This window comes from Hipposideros armiger, unplaced genomic scaffold (assembly GCF_001890085.2).
Source record: "Hipposideros armiger isolate ML-2016 unplaced genomic scaffold, ASM189008v1 scaffold_677, whole genome shotgun sequence".
Taxonomy (NCBI): domain Eukaryota; kingdom Metazoa; phylum Chordata; class Mammalia; order Chiroptera; family Hipposideridae; genus Hipposideros; species Hipposideros armiger.
Window position 1 is genome coordinate 342,433 of NW_017732027.1, and position 23,411 is coordinate 365,843.

The 23,411-nt window shown below is 46.0% G+C and overlaps 1 protein-coding gene across 1 annotated transcript in view; it reads right to left on the minus strand.

Annotated features, from left to right (window-relative positions):
• AFAP1 (actin filament associated protein 1) overlaps positions 1–23,411 on the minus strand; it is a 129,538-nt gene extending 106,127 nt beyond the window's left edge. Inside the window, exon 1 of the mRNA XM_019626453.1 lies at positions 23,340–23,411. The gene's annotated coding sequence lies outside the window, so the exon portion shown is untranslated. The remainder of the gene's footprint in view (positions 1–23,339) is intronic.

Consider the following 23,411-nt stretch of genomic DNA (forward strand, 5'->3'; position numbering starts at 1 on the left):
AGCAATTACTATGTCCTAGGCACAGGCACTAAGCCAAGCACTTTTGCATACATGTTTGCACCTAAACCTCAAAACAGTCCGGAGATGATAATGGTGCCACTCATGCTGTTTTATGCACGAAGAAAGTCGGCTTGGACAAGTTTTTAAAATTGTCAAGTTTTAAAATGACACAGCTAGTTAACAAAACCCAGGCAGGTCTAACTCCACAGCCCCTGCTGTCCGACAAGAGCCGGTACACACATGAGTGTGATGAACACAGAGCACTTCAGCCCCAGAGCAGGCCTATTGGAGTCCTGCATAGTTAACTGTCACGTTATTATTCCATGAAGAGAACGCAGCATGGGGAGACATCAGAATAAACTGAGGCACTGGTACATATATTCGTGGCAAATATTAGCAGGATGTGGAAATTTTATGTCATTTCCACATCTATTTGCACAATATTCTTGAATCACCTCAAAATCATTCTCAGCTGGCGAAAGCAGAAGATTCCTGGGACTCCCACTCACCATAGACAGACGTTCCCAACCTCCACTGTCCATCAGAATCACCCGGGGGCTTCTCAAACCTGGAGATGCCCGGGCTCCCTTCCTGGAGAATTTATGTCACTGGGTGTGCAGTGGGCACACAGGCATTTTTGGAAGTCCCACACACATCTAGGGTGCAAACACTGTTCCAGACGCTCACACACTTCGGCTCAGTCACCAAACACTCGTGGCGAGTCTAAGCACTAGGAATCCAGGCCAAGTAAGACAAGTCAGCCTCTGCCCCTTAAAAAGTGTTTACAGTTTTCTCTGCTTTTAGGATAAAGAAATCAATGTCAGAGGTTTATTCTAGTCCAAACCAAATAAACTCCCAGGTGAAAAAATACTCTGGTATTAGCTTACATACAAAACAAGTTCCTTTATCTACCTGTCAGTAGCAGGGGATTAACTCTGGGCCATGCGGCACGAAGAAAAATTCAGGTCTGGGCCATCTGCCATGCTTACAGAGCACCCTTCCCCCCAAAAGTGCAGGGCCACATTTTAGGTTCATTGTTTTATCAAGGATGGAAAGGGAAGAGCAACACAGAAAACAGCTCTGCTGGGAGTCCAAGGGCTGGGGATCCCAGTCCTGGCCCCTGACAATTAGCTAGGTCACCTAGGTAAATCCCTGCCTTCCCCTCTCTGGTCTTAAACTTTGGCTAACAGTTAAATGTGTCGACGGAAAAACAGCCTAAGATAAAGCTTATAAAAGTTTATTTGAGCCAAACTGACAACAATAGCCGGGAAGCAAAGTCTCAAAGGATTGAGAAAATGCTCCACAAAATGGCACAAAATGGCACAAAAATTATATTATTTTATACATAGAATAAAAGGAGGAGGGTTACATGAAATCCACTGGTGGTAGATTAAGGGGGTGGGAGAAAGCAAAGCGGGGAAATCTCTGGAATTGGGTAAAAGTAAATTGGAGAGACATGTACTTCTTTTACATTGGTGGGTGCAGGATAGTTAGTAGTTCACTTTTTACAGCACACAGAGGCAGTAATCAGGGGACAAGCATAATAATAAGGGATTCTCTAGTTTCCTGCTCTGATCTGGAAAAAGGGATTACTGACATTCCAAGGGCATGTTATCCTAGATGCAAAAAGACAACAGACAGGCTCCCCTAAGGTAAAGATTGACCTTTGTCAGGGAAGCTACAGGCCAAGGATGTGACTACCGGCCACAAGCCATTTTTAGCTAGAAATGTTATTATATGTTCAGACCATCTTACGTGGTTATTTTCAGTCTCCTGAGTTTGTCAAGTTTAACATGTGGCCCCTTTTTTCTTCCACAAATGAGTCAGGTGTTACTTCAATCTCCAGATTCCAAAAGGGACAAAAAGGAAGTTCTGCCATCAACCAGTCAAGTAACTAAAGTGCCCGTTTCCTGTTCTTAAGAATCAAAAGTGAAAGCAGAGAACTCAGCCATCACCCCACCCAGCAGACCCCAGCACGGCAGACACACAAGCTCCATTCACAGTAGCTGAGGGAGCATAACCAAAGGGGTAAGGGGTACTGTAGACCGTTTTTCCTCCCTCCCTTCCTCCCTCCCTTCCTTCTTCCCTTCCTCCCTTCCTCCCTCCCTCCCTCAATTCCGCAAATATCTGAAGTGCCTTCTATGTGCCAAACGCTGCTCACTCCGCCTGTCTGAGTTGCCACATACATCATTACACTGTCTTAGCTAATCCTCATAGAAACCCTTTGCTGCAGGTCACGATGTCACAGCTGAAAATCACTGCAGCCTACAGTGGTTAGGAGATGTATCTGAGGGACCTGCTCCCGCGTCCCCGTGCATGTCCCTCAGGAACCGTGCCCAGACCCCAGCCGGGCTGGTGGGGGTGGGCTCCCTTCCTCTCAGTTTTTCCAGCCCCTCGGCTGACCCGGCCCTCCCCAGAAAGCTAGCAAGCCCTGGGGGCTCTGTCACGGAGGCCACAAAAGCCACAAATGTACTGGACTAATCCAGTCCATCTGTCTCTAACAGATCTCTTACTTGTTATGCTGGTCACTTCTGTGAGCAGCTGGGTTAAGAAAGACTTTGGCAAGTGACCACGCAATGGCTCCCGTCCGCCTCTCCCCTGGGGTGCAGACAGACCAGTCAGCATGGAGGACAGCTCTCTCCTCCAGGACTCTGCACATTCCAGTCCCTAAAGCACTGACACAATGCCACCAAATATAGGCAGGAAAGAGCCTCCTTCCTTCTAGGCTGAAGGGCGGGGGAGGGGCGTCCTCTTGGGCACCTCTAACTCCGCAGTAAAGCAGGCTGTGAGCCGCACTGCACTGGGCCTCCCCATGTCAGAGGAGATACAGCACAGGTACTGCTGGTGTCATCGATGAGTGTGTCCTTTCACGAGCTTCAACAGTTATTCCAGAAATGCTGTTTATCCAGGGTGCTTCCTTGCATCTGTGTCCCGCTTTCCAGACTGCAAAGCATTTCCGCCAGGCACCTCTTCTGCTGCTCCAGGCAACCTGTGTGGTACGCTGAGTGTATTTCATCATGTCCATTTTTTAGATGATGAGACCAAAACTCACAGAAATCCAGTGACTTTTCCAAGGACACTCCGCTGGAATCAGAGCCAGCACCTAAGGCCTCCTGACTCTAGAACCAGCAGTGCTGCCAACATTCCGGGCAGGCCCCTCCAGGGCTTCTGAGCTGACCTGACAGGCAGGAAGCAGGCTTGTCTCCCTGGAGTCCCTGGGCTGGTTGAGGACAAGTGATAAAACTTCTAACAGAAAGCATGCACTTATTTGAGAAGGTTGCATAGGCCCACATAGCTCGTTTGTGTCTGGGAGCGATCACTCTACCGGCAATGTGGACTAGGAAGTGCAGAAAGTGTGACAGGCAGAGGAAGAACGGATGGCTAGGACAACAGTTCAAGTGCACAGGATGAGGTACTAACCCAGGGCCATGACAACGGAGCTGGAGAGAGAAAAAATGCATTTGAAAGACATGAACAGGAGGGTCCAATCAGACATGGGGACCAAAGAAGGGGGCAAATGGGGTTTCTTGTCTGCAAGACCGAGGAGTAAGGATGTCGCCAACTAAAAACCAAGGCAGAAGCAGGCTGGGAAGGAAGGTGTGGATGTGTGGGATTTGAGATGCGTGAGCATCCTGGTGAGAAGCACAATGGTCTGGGATTCCCAAAGTCCAGCACAGACTGGACACTTAGCAGGTGTTTGTAGAAGAGGGAAAGGGAAGAGAGGCAAGTAAATGGGCTCAGTGGAAATGACCATGGGGTCGCTGGTCTCTAGGTCCCAGGGGCTGGGACAGAAACTGAGTAGCCATCAAAGTGTTAAGCTCACTGACTCATTTATCTGGTCAACAAGTATCTGAGTGCCTGAGTGTGCTAGATGCTACGCCAGACCCAGACCCAGACCCCAACAAGGGACACAGATACCAAACAGACGACCAGACAGCTGATGAGTCACAACAGATAAGCACTGTAAAATCACCGAGAAGTAGTGGCTACAGTTCGTTCGCGTTTTCTGGTTTCTAATGCCCGCCGGTCCCCTGTTCCAATGTCACTGTGAAGGAAAGCACCCTCCATACTGCACAGTATCCTCTGACTCATTGGGGGGGGGGGGTAGGTTTAGCAAAACAAAAATGCCATTCCCCAGGTGGGGGCAGGGTAATCTGCATTTCTAAGACGTTCCCAAGTGAGTGCTGCCCTGGCCTGGGCACCACACTTGGAGAACCACTGCTCCAGGGGTCAGAAGAGAGGCAGGAGGCAGGGCTGGCTTTAGACCAGTATTAAGAAGGGTCTCAACGCCTAGGAGCCACTGTTTGACTTTGATCCAGTATTGTCTAGATTCTCAGCGCTTTGGTTTCCTGATGTCAAATGAGGATAATCACGGCCATGACAGTCTTCAAAAGGAAAGAGCAAATTAAATGCGTGGTGAAGGAAATGCTACATTTTTAAAATTTATGGTAATATTTGAAGGGTGGAATTGGGGTGACTTTTAAAACACTTTACCTGTGTACTTTTCTGTATGTTTGATTTCTTTATAATGTACGTACATTTTTACAAGAACATCAATGATTTTTTAAAAAGTAAAAAAAAAAAGTTTATATTTAAATTCTCTAGAAGAGTCTTCTAGTGGATAACAAAATGTATTGAATGCTTAGCAACCAGCATCTTTTTAATAATTAAAAATTTTTTAAAATAATTGTACATTTACATACAGTTATAAAAACTAATACAGACAGGTCCCATGTGCTCTTTACCCCATTTCTGCCCAGGGTAATGTCTTGCAAAACCATAGTGCAATCTCCCAGGACACTGGCACTGATGATCAAATACAAAACATTTTCTCCCAGAAGCCCTCACTGGCCCTTCTAGAGTCACTCCCACTCCCTCCCCCATTCACCCCCCCCCTCTCTCCTTAACCCCTGGCCCGAAAATCTGTTTATTTTAAGGATGTTATATAGGTGACACCATCACAAAGTCCTAACTGGCAGGTCCTCACACCCCAGGCCTCTAGCTTCTTCAGTGAAAGGCTTATCTTGGCCTAAGCAGCCCCGTCCATTGTTTCTGTGCAGCTGGGCTAATATAATAGCCTTTGAGGTAAGCAGAACCACCCTCAGGAGAGCACACAGGCTCCTTAACAATCCCCGCCTTGCTTTCCCACCTCCATCTCATCTTCCTTCATTCCCTCCTTAATTCCAAATGCATAAAACAAGCTGTGAAACTGTTATTCTCCAGAGCATTTGAGATCGCGCTTCCCGGCAGATGGCATCAGTTTGGGTTCAAATAAACTCTTATAAAAATTCTCTACAGGTCTGGACACTTTTTACTTCAACAAACCCTGTCTCACTGTGGCAAAAAAAAAAAAAAAAAAATATAAATGGAATCATACACCGTGTGAACTTCAGGAACTGGCGTTTTTCCCGTGAGTGTCACTCTCTGGCCATTCACCCAGGTTGTGGTGTGTTCCCGTAACCCGTTCCTTTTCTTTGCAGAGTGGTGTTCCACGGTACAGAGGGACCAATGCTTATCCACTCAGCCCTCAAGGACACCTGGGTTGTTGCCACTTCCTGGCTGTTAGGAATAAAGCTGCTTTTGTGGACGAAAAAAGGGGCCGTATGTTAAACCTGACAAGCTCAGGAGACTGAAAATAACCACACAGGATGGTCTGAACGTAAACATTCCTAACTAAAAGCAAGTCATGGCCTGTAGTCACATCCTTGGCCTGTAGCTTCCCTGACAAAGGTCAATCTTTGTCTTTTTGCATCTAGGATAACATGCCCTTGTTATGTCAGTAATCCATCTTTCCAGACCAGAGCAGGAAACTATAGAATCCCTTATTATTCTTGTCCCCTGATTACCATCTCTATGTGCTGTAAAAAGTGAACTAACTATCCTGTGCCCGCCAATGTAAAAGAAGTGTGTCTCTCCAATTTACTTTTTACCCAATCCCAGAGATTTCCCCGCTTTGCTTCCTCCCACCCCCTTAATCTACCACCAGTGGATTTCATGTAACCCTCCTCCTTTTAGTCTATGTATAAAATAAGCTGCAAACCACCATTTTGTGGAGCAATTTCTCAACCCGTTGAGACTTTGCTTCCTGGCAATTGTCATCAGTTTGGCTCAAATAATCTCTTATAAGCTTTGTCTTAAGCTGGATATGTTTCCATCGACACTGTGAACATGGTGCCCAGGTGACTGTGTGAACAGAAGGCTTCCTCTCTCTGCACAGATGCCCGGGAGGGCCACTGCTGAGCCCCGTTTTGTGGTCACTGCCCTCCAGAGGGGCTGTTCCATTTTATGTTCCCTCCAGCCGTACAGGAGGGGTCGGTTTCTCCACATCCTCACCAGCATTCGGTGCTGTCACTGTTTTTTTGTTTTAGCCATTCTGGTAGCTGTGCAGTTGAATTTGCATTTCCCCAATGGCTGATGATGTTGAACAGAGTTTCATGTGCTGACTCCTCATCTGTATCTTCTCTTCAATGAAATGTCCCTTCATGTCTTTTGCCCATTTTCTAACTGGGTTGTTTTACTGTTGCATTTTGAGAGATTTTTATATATTCTATATACTAGTCCTTTATCATACATGTGGTTTGTAAATATTTTCTCTCAGTCTGTAGCTTATCTTTTCATCCTCTTAACAGAGTCTTTAGCAGAGCAAACATTTTTAATTTTGATGAAGTCCAATTAATCAGTTTTTCCTCTTATGGACTGTACTTTCAGTGTTGAGTCCAAGTAAATTCTTTGCCTAGCCCTAAATCTTAAAGGCTTTCTATGTTTTTTTTATTTACCTAAGTTTTATAGTTTTACATTTTACATTTAAGTCTGTGATTCATTTTGAGTTAATTTTTGTATAAGGTGTCAGATTTAGGTCAAGGTTCATTTTTCTGCCCACGGATGTCTAATTTCTCCATTTTTTAATGGGCTGGAAAATATGCTAGCGCATCACCTATATTATAGGCAACTAATGTTTTGTAAAACTTTAATTTCAGTTATATAATGAATGTAAAATGTCTAGTTTGAAAGTTTAAAAAATACAGCTCTAAGTATTCTTACCTTAAAATTCTGATATCTACCTATGATGTCAGATACTATTAACATGAGTATCACAAATAAAGCCTGAACAACTAAAAATGTATAATTAAAAAAAAACAGCATGTGTGTCTATTAATTAGGATTTTATTTCCCACTTATTGGGGGGGGGGGCCAGGGAGAGTTGTCATTGTAAGCCCCTGTCACTGGATCATAAATGTTTGTATCTACAGCAAACCTGAAGTGTTACTTCCCTGTATTGTAAAAGGAAGGGCTGAAATTTCAACACACAAAAATACTTCACATTTATTGAAGGCAGGATGGTTCAGTCAGATAAATGTCTAGAGTCATAGCAAAGAGGAAACGGTTGGCCACGTCACAGCCATTCCAGCCCGAGTGGGGCTTGCTGACCTCCCAGAGTTAGGAGCCCATCTGGAATAGGCCCATCTACTGACTCAGGCACTCTGTGTCTGGCTCTCCTTTGCCACTGCTTAGCTATGTGAGTTTGGGAGGTTCCCTCAACCACTTGGAGCTACACGCCCTCCTCATTAATTGGGGATAAATACCACCTATCTCAGAGGGCTAACTGCGCAAAATGAAAGAGAGCGTCTGCAAAGCCACGTCTCAATGGCAGGCACACAGTAAGCCCCTCAATTAAGAGCAGCGATTATCAGTCCTGAAGGGAAGTAAACACTTTCTTCTTCACTTCCCCAGGCTCACTCTGAGAAATGAATTTAGCAGAGAATAGCAAATGAAGGAAAGCAAAACCAAAATACTCGCTTGGTTTTTAATAAGAAATGTTTAAAAAAAGAAGAAGAGGAGGGCGGGAGGGCAGAGGAGGCAGTGGGCTTCAGCGTGTCACAGACCAGGACACAACTTTATAGGCCTTTGTCATTTTGGCCATTGTCATCAGACACCAAATGGTGTGGGTCCCACCTGCCAGCCACTTCCTCTACTTAGCAAACCTCTCTGAAGGCGTTCAGAAATTAGTAACACCTTGAAATGGGAGGTGTGCTTTGGGTAGGAGAGCTACAATTTCCCTATAGAAACCACAGCACAAAAAGTGACCCACATAGGAGGTACCAACTGCTATAAATACTGGTGGCAAGCGCTGATGTCATGCTTTCAGTCCAGGAGACACCCAAATACAACTTGCCAAGAGAGCAGAGAAAGCACATAGCGAAACCCAGCGCTGCCGTGTGGGGTCCCGTGTGGCTCTGTCGCAGATTTCTCACCCAGCGATGGACGCCCTCCACCCAGTCCCACTACGCTCTGTGCGGCTTCTTCCACGTGTCACAAAGCTTTCTGAATGCACTTGCATAACCTGTGTCTCAACCAACAAGCCCCCAGGCCCTGCTCTAAACCCCTGAAGTCCCTCAGCAAAACCCAAAGGTGAATGAATTTTTCTTTCAAGTGGGAAACAGCAGGGAAGTCTGACCATCATAACCAGCCTCAAATCCACTCAAGATGAGACACCCACTTAGCTGCTTGTAGACCAATCACTCCAGTCCCAGAGTGACTCCCCTCCCCCCACAGGAGCTGAGGAGGACGTACACCAGCTGGAGGGGCGGGGCGTCGGTGCTGACCTTCCAGGCCATGACTCAGGCAGTCTGAAATAACAGTCACTCAGTCTCAGGTGAGCCATAATCAAAATCAAAGCCAAGATCGCTGAAAAGTGTATGTATTGATACAATAACGGGACCTGGGGCCAGATTACAGCGAAATGGATGGTGAAAGGCTTGTGCAGGCCTCCCCCTCTACCCCCAGGGCCCTCCCTCTTTGCACAAGCGGGGGCCCAGTGCAGGTGGACCAGCTCCCCTGCACCCCTATCCCACACATGCTTTCAGGAGAAGCTTCTGGGACAGCACCTGACACACAGAATGCACTCAAGAACTATTTCTTGACATGAGTGAATGTAAATTACTTGAATTCATCAAGAGCTATTTAAATGTGTTATCTCTCTTGGAAATAACGCCATGAGCTTGAACCTCCTGGTTCAGCTTCTCTCTACCCCAGTTTTATCATTTGTAAAATGTTAACAGTAACAGTATCCCCCTATAGGATTGTTGTGAAACAGAAAACCCAACTCATGTAACGAGCTGAGCAAACATGCCCTGGCACATGGCAAATGTAACGACAGTTACCATTAGCTGTTATTACTGTGCACTCCAACAGCGGAGGCTATTAGACCCCCAGGGATCATCATGAAAGGACGTCCGTGTATACTGAGGGGGAAAGGGGGGAGTACTGGGACAGTGTATATCAAGCTCGCTACTTCATTTTTTTAAATGCCCCCAAACTGTATGTATATATTTGTAAGTACACTGGAAAAGCCCTGGAAGGAAATACACCAAAACCTAATAGTGGTTACCCAAAGACAGCAAGAAAAGAAACATTCGCTTTTTGCTTTTTGTCTTCTATACTATTTGAATTATTTTCAATGAGCAGCTATTCTTCTTATAAAGATTTTCAAAGGCTTTCACTGCAACGTTTCTGGAGAAACAAGCAGGTACATCAGGAAAGCAGAAACAGAAAAAAACCCTGAATGAACCTGAGTATCAAGTGCAGGCTTGGCGTGCACAGGTGAACCACAGCACAGCACCTCTCCCTGCAAACAGAGAACACCATGCCTCCATCCTCTCTTGTGGGATAGATAATCCACAGCTCAAAGACTGAAATTTTTCTAAGCAATCTCATTCCTTTTTGCCGATGTCTTCCTCAGATCGGCGGTTGAGTTTTGATCACATTAACCTCTCACAGGGGTTTGGAACCACCCTTCCCCACTCCTCCAGTCTGTCCAACTGCCCGGTGCTGTTAGCTTTCCTCCTGCGTCTGAATCTGGATTGTAATCCCCTAGGGCAGCGGTTCTCAACCTTTCCCAGGGGTCGCCTAAGACCATCAGAAAACACATATTTTCGATGGTCTTAGGAACCAAGACACCGCTCATCTATCCGTCTCCAGGCCCACATGCAGATATGCCCACATACGAGTACCCTGCGACCCCTGTGAAAGGGTCATTCGACCCCCAAAAGGGTCGTGACCCACAGGTTGAGAACCGCTGCCCTAGTGGTTACAAACACACCTTGGTTTGCTTGTTATTTCCACTGCCCTTGGCACAGTGCAGACAACAGGTCAGTGAATACCAGGCTGGAAGGGTGCTTAGAAAACATGCCATCTGCTTTTCCTTATAAAATCATGGACCAGGGAGGGAACGCACGTGACCTGCCTGGGTAACTCCACTAGCACTGCTATAAAATAGGGCAAAGCCAGGTCTCCTGTCTCAGAGAAGAATGCTGGTGTGCAATCCCATAAAAACTGTTAAGATGTTTTGCTTGTCTTGAAAATATGCACTACTATAGAAGATGAGTGTGATTTCCCATGGAATTGCTGAGCCCAGAGTCCTGAACTCACATTGTTAGAAAAACAGTAAAGCCCAGTGAGATATTAAAACCATTAATCAGAAAGAGAATCTGGTTGAGAGAAGGAAAATTCACACAGATTATCACTGGCCCAATGACCAAAACAAAACAAAAGCCCACCTAAACTGAAAGGTTAAGACTGATGAGCAAATTCAAAATACACCCGTGACACTAGGAGCATGATCATTAAATACAGAGGAATCAAGTAAGTGTGCACACACTGTAAGTATCAATGCAAAACTTCCATATTTTTGGAATAAGAGGGCTATTAGAAGTTTGTCACAAAGGCTATCTTAAACAGTGTTATTTGATTCCTATGTCATAAACAAATAAATGTACATTTATACACACAATTCATATATTAATTGTACTATTCAATTCATGTGTTAATATCTGGAAAGTTGGACAATATCTAAATTTCTATGCACAATCTTTTTGGATTATGAGTAGAAGAATCTAATAGGCTTTTTTTTTACTCTAAATTTGGTATGTCACTGTCCCATAGTTGGGGGTCACTCTTCTCTGGGTGACAGCCAAACCCAGTGGCTTTGTAGGCAGATTTTATGCTGTCACTTAATGCATAAAGGAAAGGAGGAAAGATAGTTTAATTAACAAGGAAGCAAACAATTTCTAAACTGTACTTGCTTCCAAAAACAACCTTCTAAATGATATGGAAAATACAATTAACTGAACACAGAAGACTTTCACAAATTAAAAACAAATTTTCCTGCATTTCCTTACCAAGAAAATTGCAACCCTAAAACACAGACAGCCTGGACTTCTCAGTATAAATCAGAATAAATCTCTATGTCAAAAGGTTTGAAAAGTCAGAAGACAATTTAGACATGTTTTGAGGTTAAAAAACAGAAAAATCTACATTATTTTATTATATATTTTTCAGGACTGTCCTACTCTCAATAAAAAATTATCTAAATCTCAAAATTCCTTTACGCACACACACACACACAGCTTAAAATCCAGGAGAGAGACTAAGTAGTACATAATTAGGAACTCGTCAAAAGCAAAATATATATATTATTAGCAGCTTACCTCCAAAGAAAACAAAGTTTGAAATTATATGACTAAATTCAGGTTGTAGCTTAACCATCAACTGTGCAACCAGGCAATTTACCTACTTAATCTCTCTTAGCTTGTTTCCTACTCTAAAATAGGAGCACTCTTTTAAAACTATCTATAAGATTGGCAAAGAACAAAACATTTGAGAACACACTGTATTGGCAAGGGTATAGGAACTAGGCACTCTTCACATTGACAGTGAGAGAATAAAATGACGCAACCTTGATGAAAAGGAGCCCAGCATCACCAATCAAAGCTTAAACTGTGCATGCCCTGTGACCCAACCGTCCAATGTCTAGGAATCCACCTATGAACATATTCATGCAAATACACATCAATCATGTACAGTGCAGCATTGCTTTTTATTCCTAAGGACTGGGACAACCTAAACACCTAATAAAAGGGAACCAGGAGAAAATAATGTTTCTATCATGCCAACATCTGTGTTTTCTAAAAGAAGACGCAATCATCCATAAATGCCTGACTATGCACAGAATATCTGAAAAGATTCAAAAGAACCAAGTCACGGCGATTACAGGACAGAGATCAGTGATGTGGGCGGAACCTCCTTCGTCCTCTCTAGGGCCTTTTGAATGCTGCTCCACTGGCTTATGTGACATATTCAAAATATGTGACTAAAGCAAATATTTTAACATAATTAAAAAGACATAAGGCAACTAGTAATGCCTAACTCACAGGGTCTCTGTGTTGATTAAATGAGGAACAAAACTGAGAGTCCTAAGGGTGAAAGAGCAATTGTAATCTGGGTGTCAGAGAACGAAGCAGGGCCCAGCTGGGACCCCGGAGTAGGGGCCTCGCAGAGCTCCTTGACCTGCCCCAGTTTCACAACAGATCCTCCCCCTGCCTGAGAATGTCCCGTCTCACCCAGTTCCCTGTTTTAGAAAATCACCTGAAACTTATGATTAATACCCTTAGGCTTGTTGTCACCATCTCAGAGGTCTACCAGGCTACTCCCATCATGGTTCCTGGGTTGCTGACGCCGCCAGAGAATCACGCGGCCAGAGGGAAGGCTCCAGGCAGACCCCCCAAACCCTCCGCAGCCTTTAGAGGAACGTCCAGGTTTTACCTTAAAAACCCCCAGCCGGTCTGAGAATGGAAGGCAGTTTTTGGAGGCTTTAACCCGCTGTCTTCTTAGACCACTGGTGCTCTGATAATAAATGCTGATTCTATGGCCCAACTCCTGTTCAGTCTATTGGCTGATCGGCGCAGGCAGGACGAGCCCCGGACTTGGTTGCCCTCCAGTTTCAAAAAAGGATGGTGAGAAGGGAGTATTTCAACCCTTGAAGGATGGCTAAGATTTGAGGAGGCAGAAGCGGGTGCCGGCATTCTGGAGAGAGAGAAGGGCATACACACAGAAGCGGAGATGGGAAAGCACAGGTTCTAGGAGCAGCTCGTGTCTACAAAATCAGTGGGCCAACCTAGGAGACTGCTGAGGTCTTTCCAATTCGCAAATCCCACAAACAATACAAAGGTGACAAAAATAAAGTTCACCTTCTAGGGGGACAAGCCAAGTGATCTATGAAATGCACAGATGAGATCTGCAGGGATTCAGACCAACCATAAGCTGGATGACAAAGCTGGCCGTGGCTAAAAACAGATTTTCATAACAACGGGTGAAAATGCACTGACTCCAGGCAGTACTGTTGAAGCCTTCCTAGTTTAAATCTTTGAAGTTAATGGCCCAGCAGTTTACAGTCACTGATTAATTTCAGTGTGAATAGCTTCTTCCAGATGACATATAACATCTAAAAACTTCCCAACATATCTAATTTGTCATTTAATATTTTACCATCAAGTGAAAGACGAGACTGAATGTGCAGACAACGGCCAGGCCTCCTATAACAGAGAGCCCTGACCACAGCCGCAGCAACCCGCCTGGAAGTCAGACCCGGAGGCCGTCGGCCTGCTGTCTCTAGTGACAATCCAGGAAGCTGAACAGTAACTTCTGTGATAATCAGCCAGGACGTGATCAATAACTCACAGCTGCCCTAACTTCTGTCCCCACTCCACTCAGGACCAACGGGAGAAAGCCACACCTGTCCCTTAGCCTGTCACCTGGGACGCCCCCTTCTAGTAGCTTCCTAGCCTCCCCTGGACCCCAGCCTCCATCAGGGGACTAGAAACCCCTTTTCTCCACCAGGAAGCTCTCCCACCCCTCTGCCTGCCTTTGAGTCTCGGCCAAACCTTCAACTCTGAATAAATAGCTTTTGCCTTTCTCATGTAGTTGGTCTTGTTTGTTTCCACAAAGAAAAGTCTTAAACCAGGCGCTTCTCTCCAGATGGTCAGTCCATAATTTAGAAGTCCAATGAGGCAGATTCCAGGTCTGAAGAGACCATCACATCCCCCAGGCCCTCCTCCCACAAACCCACTTACCTGAGTTCTCAGTTGCTTCCTACCATTGAGGGAAGTGACCAAGTGTTAAAGACAGGTCAACGGCTTTGAAGTCAAACCCCTGGCTTCCAGTATTTCATTTTCCCCTTACAATTATGTGACCTTGAACAACTTTCTTAACATGTCTAAACCTCTAACTTCATCTTTAATAAAAATAATACTTCCCTCTAGGAGTGTATTAAATGGGACACTCTGTAAAGTAGCTGAGAAATACTGGGTGCTCAACAGCAGTGAACCCCTTCCTCTGGCCCCATCTTGCCCCCAGGGAGAAACGCCAGGCACCTCAGGAAAAGGCTGAAGAGCACCTTTCATTCACAGAGACGCCCAAGGCTCCCGAAGTGGGGGCGTTACCAAAGACAAGCTGTTCCCATTTCCCACCTAAGTGCGGGTTGCTTCTCACTCCCGTTCTATGATCCATAATTGGGAAGTGACGTCTCTATAATACCCCACACTTCCGTGTTTAGCGACTTGGATACACCACATTATCTCATTCTTAAATCCTCTGCAGAATGAAAAACAGAATTTTAATCTGTAACACTGTTAAAAGTACATTATCGGGCCGGCCGAGTGGCGCGATGGTTAAGAACTCGCTTGGGACACCAGAGGGCCCCAGTTCAGATCCCACATATGAGGGCCAGTGACACTGCCCTCCACAGCTAAGATGCTGAACAACAGCTCAACCTGGAGCTGGGTTGCTGTGAGTTGCAGGCGAGGGCGTAGGCTGCAGCCCCTGCTGCAGTGGGTTGCCATGGGCTACCGTATGTAGCCAGCAGCCAGCATGAGTGGCCAGCAGCCGCAGTGAGCGGCCGTCCAGAAGCCGGCGACTGATGTGCCTCGCCTGGGAAGAGCGCAATGATGGTGCCCACTTGGGCCAGTGAAGCAACGTCCTTCACAACTAGACTGAAGAACAAAACGACAGCAACTTGTCTGTTCCCCTTCCCCCAATTCCCCAGCACTGTTCCCATCCCCCAATTCCCCAATAAAAATCTTTAAAAAAAAAAGTACATAATCTCACTCTTTAAGTTCTCTTCAGAATGGAAAACAAAACTTTCATCTGTAACATTGTTATAAGAAGAAAAGATATAACTATGCGTCAAATTGAACTTTTATAAAAAAAATATATAATAATAATAATAATAATAATAATAATTTAAAAAAGGCGTTCCAGAACATTTGGGATGGCCAAGAGAACGTGTCTGTGTTGAGACGGAGCTGGACAAACCCTGTCCTGCCCGGGCTGGGTCAGAAGTTACACATATTGGCTTCCAGGGGGAGAACGCCCTCATGCCATTTATTCCAGGAGACGGGAAGTGCATGGGGCCACCCGGACCAGCACACAGATGGTTGAATGGTTTCTGCAGTCAAAGTCAGCCATCCTGGGTAAAGCTCTCCCTTCTTCCTTTTCTATCCAAGTGGCCAAGGTCATAAGGCTGTTCCTGGGCCTCTTCTCTCGGAGGAGCAAGCCCAGCAATCTTGGCCTTCTTTTCTGGGAAAATTACTCAAGTCTACTCCTACATGCCAAGTAGCTAGATCAACCTGAACAGTCCTTCCTTTCTGTCCTTAAGAGGTCCTAGCCAGGGTCTGGAGTGACTCCAAGACTTAGGTTTAGGCTTCAGGAGGTGAAGAAAGTGCATCTGTACCACTATGACAATGGCAAGTGAACTCGTGGGAGGCAAGGTTGGCAAGGCACTCACGAGTTCTCGACAGGCAATCCAGAATAATCGCTGAGAGCTCTGGAGCCAGACAGCCTGGGTCCCCACCCTAACGCCAACACCTCCTGGCTGTATGATGCTGGACAAGGCCCCAAATCTCTCTGTGCCTCAGTTTCCTCACCATCAAATGGTCACAATAGGGTTGCTCTAAAAATTAAATGAGTTGGCACAGAGGGGAAGTTCAATAGAAATGTATTAAATAAGTAAATAAATGTTTGACATTAAATATACCAAGGGTGCCAAAAATATATAGATAAGTAGACACTTTGGTCAATGTTGCTCAAGCAGTAGTTCGCTGTCATCAGAAGTGTCTGGACACTGATGGGAACCACTTTGAGCACCCCTTGTAATTACAGAAGTCAAACGTGACTTGAGTTCATCTTTTGTTATCGGTATATATTGAGTATTACAATTTTAATAGTTTTTTTCCTTTCTTAAAATGTATATACATTTTTTGGCATCCTCTGTATACATACACTCACGTTGTATTTATAATGCACAAAAAAGGTTTGGCATACAAGCTTAACTGTTAACAATGGTTACCGCTAGAGAAGAAGAAATGCAAACTTCAGCTTTTTTAGCAATATCTTCAAAATTCTGCAGATAAGTGATTTCTAACCCAGAAGTCTATACTCAGCCAAACTATCAATTAAATGCAAGAGTAAAATATTCCAATATTATATAAGATCTCGGAAAAACAGTCATTTCTTAGAAAGCTACTGGTGAACATGCTCACCCCAAATGAGAGAAAGAACTTGAAAAGGAGGCATCTTGCCCAGGAAAGGACAAAAGGCATCCTCAGGGTAACAGCGAAGCTCTAAGAGAGCACATGAGCGCGCCCAGACAGCAACCAGTTTAGAGGAAAGCAGGCAGAAGGCGCGCTTCACGGAGACTCATCCTAAGAAAAGGACAAAAGAAAGATCCCTGCTATGTATTGATGTAGGAAAGTTTATTTACACTCTGGGGTGGGGTGAGGAGAGGGAGGTGGAAAGTAACAGATATCCAAAAAAAAAAAAAAACTAAACAAAACAAAGCAGAGCAATTATCAGCTCTAGGGGAAAACTCCAAGAGAAAGGAAATATAATCCAAGTAGACTAAATAGCTCAGCTGTGAATAATAGCTGAATAGTTAACCAAAAGCTTTAGCATAAGGATACTGAGAGGATGGGGGGAAAGTGGGCAATGGGAGGAGGGAGGAGGATAAATGACCTAAACAATCTTCTTCCATAGCGGGATGTCTCTCCAACACTAAATCTGGAAGAAATAGCTAAGCCATTAGAAGGAGTTGCCTCTGGGGAGCAGGAATCAGGGTGGGGAAGGGTGGGATAGGTGATTGCTGGTTTTTTGTCCTAAGCTTTGGAGAACTTTTGACTCTTAAAACTATGTGCCTGTATATAACTCTTGTTTAAAATGGGTATTTAATTTTTAAACAAAATCTGATACTTGACCAACAAGAATGTCCTATTAAGCGGTGTGTTCTTAAACTTTGAAATCCAACCCCTCTGAAAACGTATGGAAAGCTGTTAAGTCCTCTCCCCAGTAAGCACACACATAGGCACAGACGCACAAAATTTTTGCACAGGATTTCAGGCAGTTTGTAAATTCCTAAAGCCTTAGGATTATAGATTCTGGTTTCTTACAGGAAGTTTACTTCAAATCAGAAGTTGTCATTCATTGCAAAGGAAAAAAATCCTAATGAAAAACTATCTAAAACACCAACATGGTCAAATGAGGTCCCGCTTGGTCTTAAATATTTGATGACCATCACCAGTTGTCTCCCTGACCACAGACTGCACCTCATCCCTAACTATGGATGAAGGAACAGACTTTGTTTGTTGGCTTTGCGTCAGCCTTGAAACAGATTCTCTAAAGCTCAGGAATGTGAGTTCCTGTTGGGTTGACTCAGCTGTTTCCATTCTAGAAACAGACATGGAATCATGCACTCTTTGCCCCATGAAGAAAGAGTCCTTCACATAAACCTTGAAAAGGCAAGGTCCCAAATTCCCCACATGAGTGTTTTTTTTTCTAATACAGGAATTACTCTAATGACTTCTTGGCAAAACTTCTGTAATCAGAGCAGACCACTTAAATACTGCAAAACACAAAATTCAGTTCTGCTTCTGACTGACCTGCCTTGCTGCTAGGAACCTCACCATCAATCAGCTCTCAACAGCAAGTCAGACAGTTTTGTCACTGAATAGGGACCTTAAGGGTGCTTACAATTTCATTGCCTTGGTGTGTTTATTTGTGAACTGAGGGGAACAACAACAACTTCATTGGATGTTGTCATAAAAGGATCGGGTAATTGTAGAAGGCAAAATAGTGGACCCAAAGAGGTCCATGCCCTAATCCCTGGGACCTGTGAGTATGTCACATGACATAGCAAAAGGGACTCTGCTATAGACTTTAGACAGGGAGATTATCCTGGGTTATCTGGATGGGCTCAATCTAATCACATGAGCCCTTAAGAGCAGAGAACTTCCTCCAGGTAGAAGAGAGATGCAGCAGAAGTCAGAGTGTGGGAGCAGGGTTCAAGGGTCCTTGTGGTTCTGGGATCAGGGGTTACATGCAAGGACCAGAAAGAGGGCTCTAGGAGCTGAGGGCAGCCCCCCAGCTGACGGCCATCAAAGAAATAGGCCTCAGTCCTACAACTGCCAGGAACTATATTCGGCCGGCAATGTGAACGAGCTTGCAAGCAATTCTCCCCCAGACTCTCCAGTAAGGAACGTAGACGTGTGATACTTGTTGTTCGCCCGGTGAGATCCAAGTCAGACTTCTAACCTACAGAACTGTGACATAACAGACCTGTGTTGTTTTAAGCCTCTAAGTTTATGGCAATTTGTTACAGCAGCAATTGGTAACTCATCCAGTGATATAATATATGTGAAAACACCCAGTGGAGCGTCTGGCAGACTGTGACGTTCAACAAAAGTCCACTGACTTCCTTAGGTCAAAAGGCAGGATGGCCATATTCCATTCAAAACAACAAATGGTAGACTTTTTCTGATAAATGCAGATCTGGGGAATTATAAATTGCTCAGAACACCTACAAATTATGGGTTTCAGGTAATTCACTGCTCCTCCTTTAACTTGCACACCTGCCAATACCTGTCCTGCCTGAGAAGCTCTAAGTAGCATGTAGGAGAATAAACGCTGGACTATGGACCCCAACCCAGCACCCAGTCGCCCCTCGGTGCCTGGGGTGGCACTCACTGCACTGCACTGCAACTATATCCAGGTCTGCTTCTTGCACTCGACTGTGAGCCCCAGCTCTTCCCATCTCAGTGACAGTCCCACCTGTGTAGCTGCACATCAAACGCAGTATGTGGGCACATCACAGGTAATCTATATAAAGGCCTGTTGAGCTGTATGACAGTATAAGTTAATATCTGTGTATAACATGTCAATTCTCTGAGACAGAGTGCCATGTTTTACTGCCCTTTGCATTCCTCCCACTGACAATTCCTGGGGAGATCAGAGGCTCTCAGTAGCTGGTATCGAGGAATAAAAGGCAGGAGGGAGAGAGAGAAAAGCAGAACCACCGGGCGCGCATGGGAGACACCGCCCAACAGCTACCAAGTAGCTTGAGGAGAGGAGGCCCACGGGAACCCTGGTGCTGAATCAGGTTCACGCGGGTGCCAGCTGCCTGCTGGGTAATTCAAATGTGAACAGACAATGAAAGCTTTGCTGACCTTGACCTCAGACTGCCTACTGCCTTTCCCAACCTCAAGATAGGTCACTTAGGAACTGAAACACCAAGAAAATAACTTCATTAAACGAAGGTTCATGGGATGTATACCATTGAAGAGATTGTTAAAGGCTAAACTGTGCACATTCAATAGTTTTGCTTATAAAAGATTAATGATAAATGAAACATGAATTTGATGTTTCCCCAAAACAAAAAATATCAAACAATGTTGGTCAATTAAAGAGAGAAAACAATCCTAAATAAAGTTGCCTAACACACCTCAAATTAAAGATCATGTGTATATTAAACATTTGGGATTTTAAAGAAAAACCCAGATTCATTAAATTCTTAATGAAGTGTGTTTTTAAATCCTTGGCAACATAATATTTTATAACTTACAAAATTCCACTACATTCATGATATAATTTTATCCTTACAACAATTTCTCGAGCTAAACAGAACAGGTATTACTAACAATTAATTCCACTTTACAGATGAGGGAACTAAAAAGTTCAGAGTACTTGGACTTAACACAAGCCTTACTAGGACCAGGTTTCTAATTCTAGTCTCCTGCCCAAAAGAACTAAAGTTATCTTAAATATATGATTTATATTTACATCCTGTCAATATCCAAAAAGATTTTGAGGCAGCCTCCAATAACAGACACATATATAATAAGGATTTTAAAATAGAGAAGAAAGAAGAAAAACCATTTGGTAGGTAACATAGAACAGGCAGGGGGTGGTTAACACAAAGACGAAGACTTACAGTGTAAGAAAAATTTACCTTTGAACTTCCAGTTCCAGGGCAAATAATACTTAAAGGGAAAAAGTGACTTATAGAATATCATAATCTAAAGAAAAAAAAGAAGCAGCACCATCAGTTCTTTCAAGCGGGGGGAATTAAGCTCTGTTTGGGCTATGGGGAAGATAAAGTTTACTCTTTCTTCAGTTGAGATCAATTTTGAAATGCTGAGTTCAAACTCTACCTTCTCTATCCCCAGGCACTCCCATCTATGAAAGACCTTTTCTTTTAATCCACATAAAAACCAGGCCTGCTACAAATGCAATATACTCTCAACGCAGAACAAGCAGTAACTAGTTAAGCTTCACTGAAAACATTATAGTAATACAATCTAAGAAAACCACAAAGAAAATACAGTTGTGGAAAAGACCAGAAAATACCCCTCCTAAAATAAGATCCCTAACAAAACAAACCACATCGAGCATGTAACACGGCACTTTTTTTTAATTAAGAGAAGACAAAAATTCCACTGATTTAAGTGAAAATTGTACTTCAGTGGCATCACTACTTGACCAAATAGCTATCATCTATTTTTAATCCCTGTAATCAGCAGAGGCAGACATGTGGCTTTAAGAAAATCAAGTACACCAAATTCCCATCTTACCAAACAGATAAATTGGAAGGGAGATTAATATTTCAAAGGATTAATTATTATCTTCCTTAGAATTAGAGCTTCCTTATAGATCACTTAACATATGATGCAATTTTCTGCAAGGAATCCTTTTTAAACTATGTTTTAAGCCATTATACAAAACCCCAGACACCCACTCAAAGCACTACCAAAATTCTATTTATTTCAGACTCCCAAATTAAAAACTCATTAGGGACTGGGGCATAATAGAAGCCTACAGTTGGCCGACTTTATCTGACACTGAAAAGACCAATGAAATGCTCCTCCCAAGAGTTCTGCACCCCACAACTTCATTAAGGAAAACATCAAACCAATTTGATTTAGTACAGATGTTGTTAAGTAAAATTAAATTGTGAAGAATATGCAAGATAGTATCAAAAATTTGCTTAAGCTTCCATCATTGACTCTGGTCCTTAACTCTGAGACAAACTTACACCCACACAACTAAGGTTTTTGAAAAGAAGAAAAAGAACTTCCACTTTTTTTTTTTAGCATCTACATTTTCAAAGATCTCCATTATTTAGACTATTGCCACTAAGAGAACTTTCCTCTGCTGTGTTTGGTTGAAGGAATTAAAAGTTCAGGGCTGGGAGAGGTTCTTACCTAGTTTAAGACCCTCAAAGGAGGAAACTGAAGGCCAGAAAGGGTGGCTTTGCAGGAACACAGGGTAATGTAATTCCAGAGCCAGAATTGGACCCAATAAATTCTAATCAACTACACTATACTGTGCAGCCAACACCAGGAAGTAACGGCGAATATTAATCTGAAAACCCTTTGGAGAGTTCGAGTTAAGGGGTTGCAGATTCTAAATCACACAAACTGCTTGGATGCATGGCACAGAGAAAGGACCTGTCACTTACACGCACCTCTTCCGGGCTGCCTGCGGGCAGCAACTGTGCTCACCTCTGTGAGAGCCGCACCTGTCCCTAAGGGCCACAGCTCCGGGGGGCGGGCACAGGATTTCAGGGACGGCTTCCGAGACAGGCGCCACCTCAGCTGAGACCTTAGGAATGGGTGACCAGAGCCGGAGTGGCTGAGCTCGGAGTGGAGGGGACGGGAAGGGCGGGCTAGGGCGCAGGGCGTGAACCATGAAGGGCCTGCACCTCCGTGTGGCTTCACAGAGCGACGGCTGGGGTCAGCACATCTTCATCCCACCCTCCCGCCACTTACACGCCGTCCGGTTCCCAGAGCTCCAGTTCGGGTGTGAGGCTCCCCGTGCCCGCGGCCCAGCCTGCCATCTCAGGCCGGAGCGCCCCGAAAAGGCACAGCCTGTCTGGGCTTGGCATCCCTCAAGGGCGAGCATCACCCCTTAGGTCACTTGGGAACTGAACAGACGTTTTTAAAAGTCTGGTGAAAGGGCACAGGAACGACTCCACGCTATTTCAGGGCCGCGGGAGAGGCAGGGCCCGCGGGGCCGGAGCCTCCGCCCGGCCACCGGACCTCCGGCTGGAACGGCCTCGGCCCCGCTCCGCGGGCGTGGACGCGCCTTCAAACGCGTTTTCCAGCCCGCCAAATTCTTGGGAGCGTTTCCTCCACTCTCCAGGCGCTGAGAGCTGCAAAGTCAAATCTGGCTTTCCAGATTTCTTTTTCTTTTTTTTCCCTTCCCAATCCTAACGGAAGAAATCAAGACGCTCCGGGCCGGGCAGAGGGGCTCGGCTCCCTCCAATCAGAGCCGGCTCCCGCCGGCCGCGCCTCGGCCGGGGCAGGAAACGCAGCCGCCCGACGCGCGCGGTCCGGGCGGGCGCCGTGACAGCCCCGCGCTCCCCGGGGACCGGGCCGGGGAGAGGGGCGGGCTCGCGGGTCGTGCGGCTGGCGGCGCCGCTCCCCGCTTCTGCTCGCTCGGCAAAAAAGGACAATAAATAAGAGCGGGTGGGCGGTCCTACCCGGGCCAACTGCGCCCCCGCGCGCAGCCCGTTCCCCCCACGGGCCCGGGACCCGCACAAGGAAACCGACACCCGGGGCCCCGGCGCGCACACCCTGACAGGCCGGGTGGGCAGGAGCCCCCAGCTCGCAGGGTGGCTGGGGCACCACGCGCGTGGGTCCACGCGGAGCCGCCCTCCGTGACACACAAATACCCAGCGACCCAGTCAGTGGGAAGGTGAGAGGGCCCCCACGACCGCGGGCCCACGCAACACCCTCAATCAGGCAGAGTGGGGGGTGGCAGGGACAGAGTCTCCCACTCGCGGGACGTCCATGGCTCCCCACACGCGGGGCCCACGCACAGCTCCCTTCGGTGACACACAGACAACAGCGCACCAGCCGCACCACGGGGGGAGCGGGGACCGAGGCAGTGCCCCCGCTGTCGGGGTGACCAGGAGCCCTGCGCGTCCACGCAGGGTCGCAGCAGGCGCGGGGCGCCCTCGGTGCCACCCCGTGACCGAAACAATACCCGGGCGCCCGGTCAGTCCCCTTCCCCGTCCCGCTGTCGCTCAGGGCGGCGGCGGCCACCTCGAGCAGCGAGCGACCCCACGGTGCCACGCTCGGGTCGGCTACACCCGACCCGGGACCCCTGCCGCCCGGGACCTCCGCCCGGCCCAGCCCCGCAGCCCGGCCCCGGGACCCCTGCCGCCCGAGACTTGCCTCACGCCGCCTCCCCTCAGGCCGCCGCCTGGGCAGCGCCCGGACCGAGCGGAGCGGAGCCGCGCAGTCAGC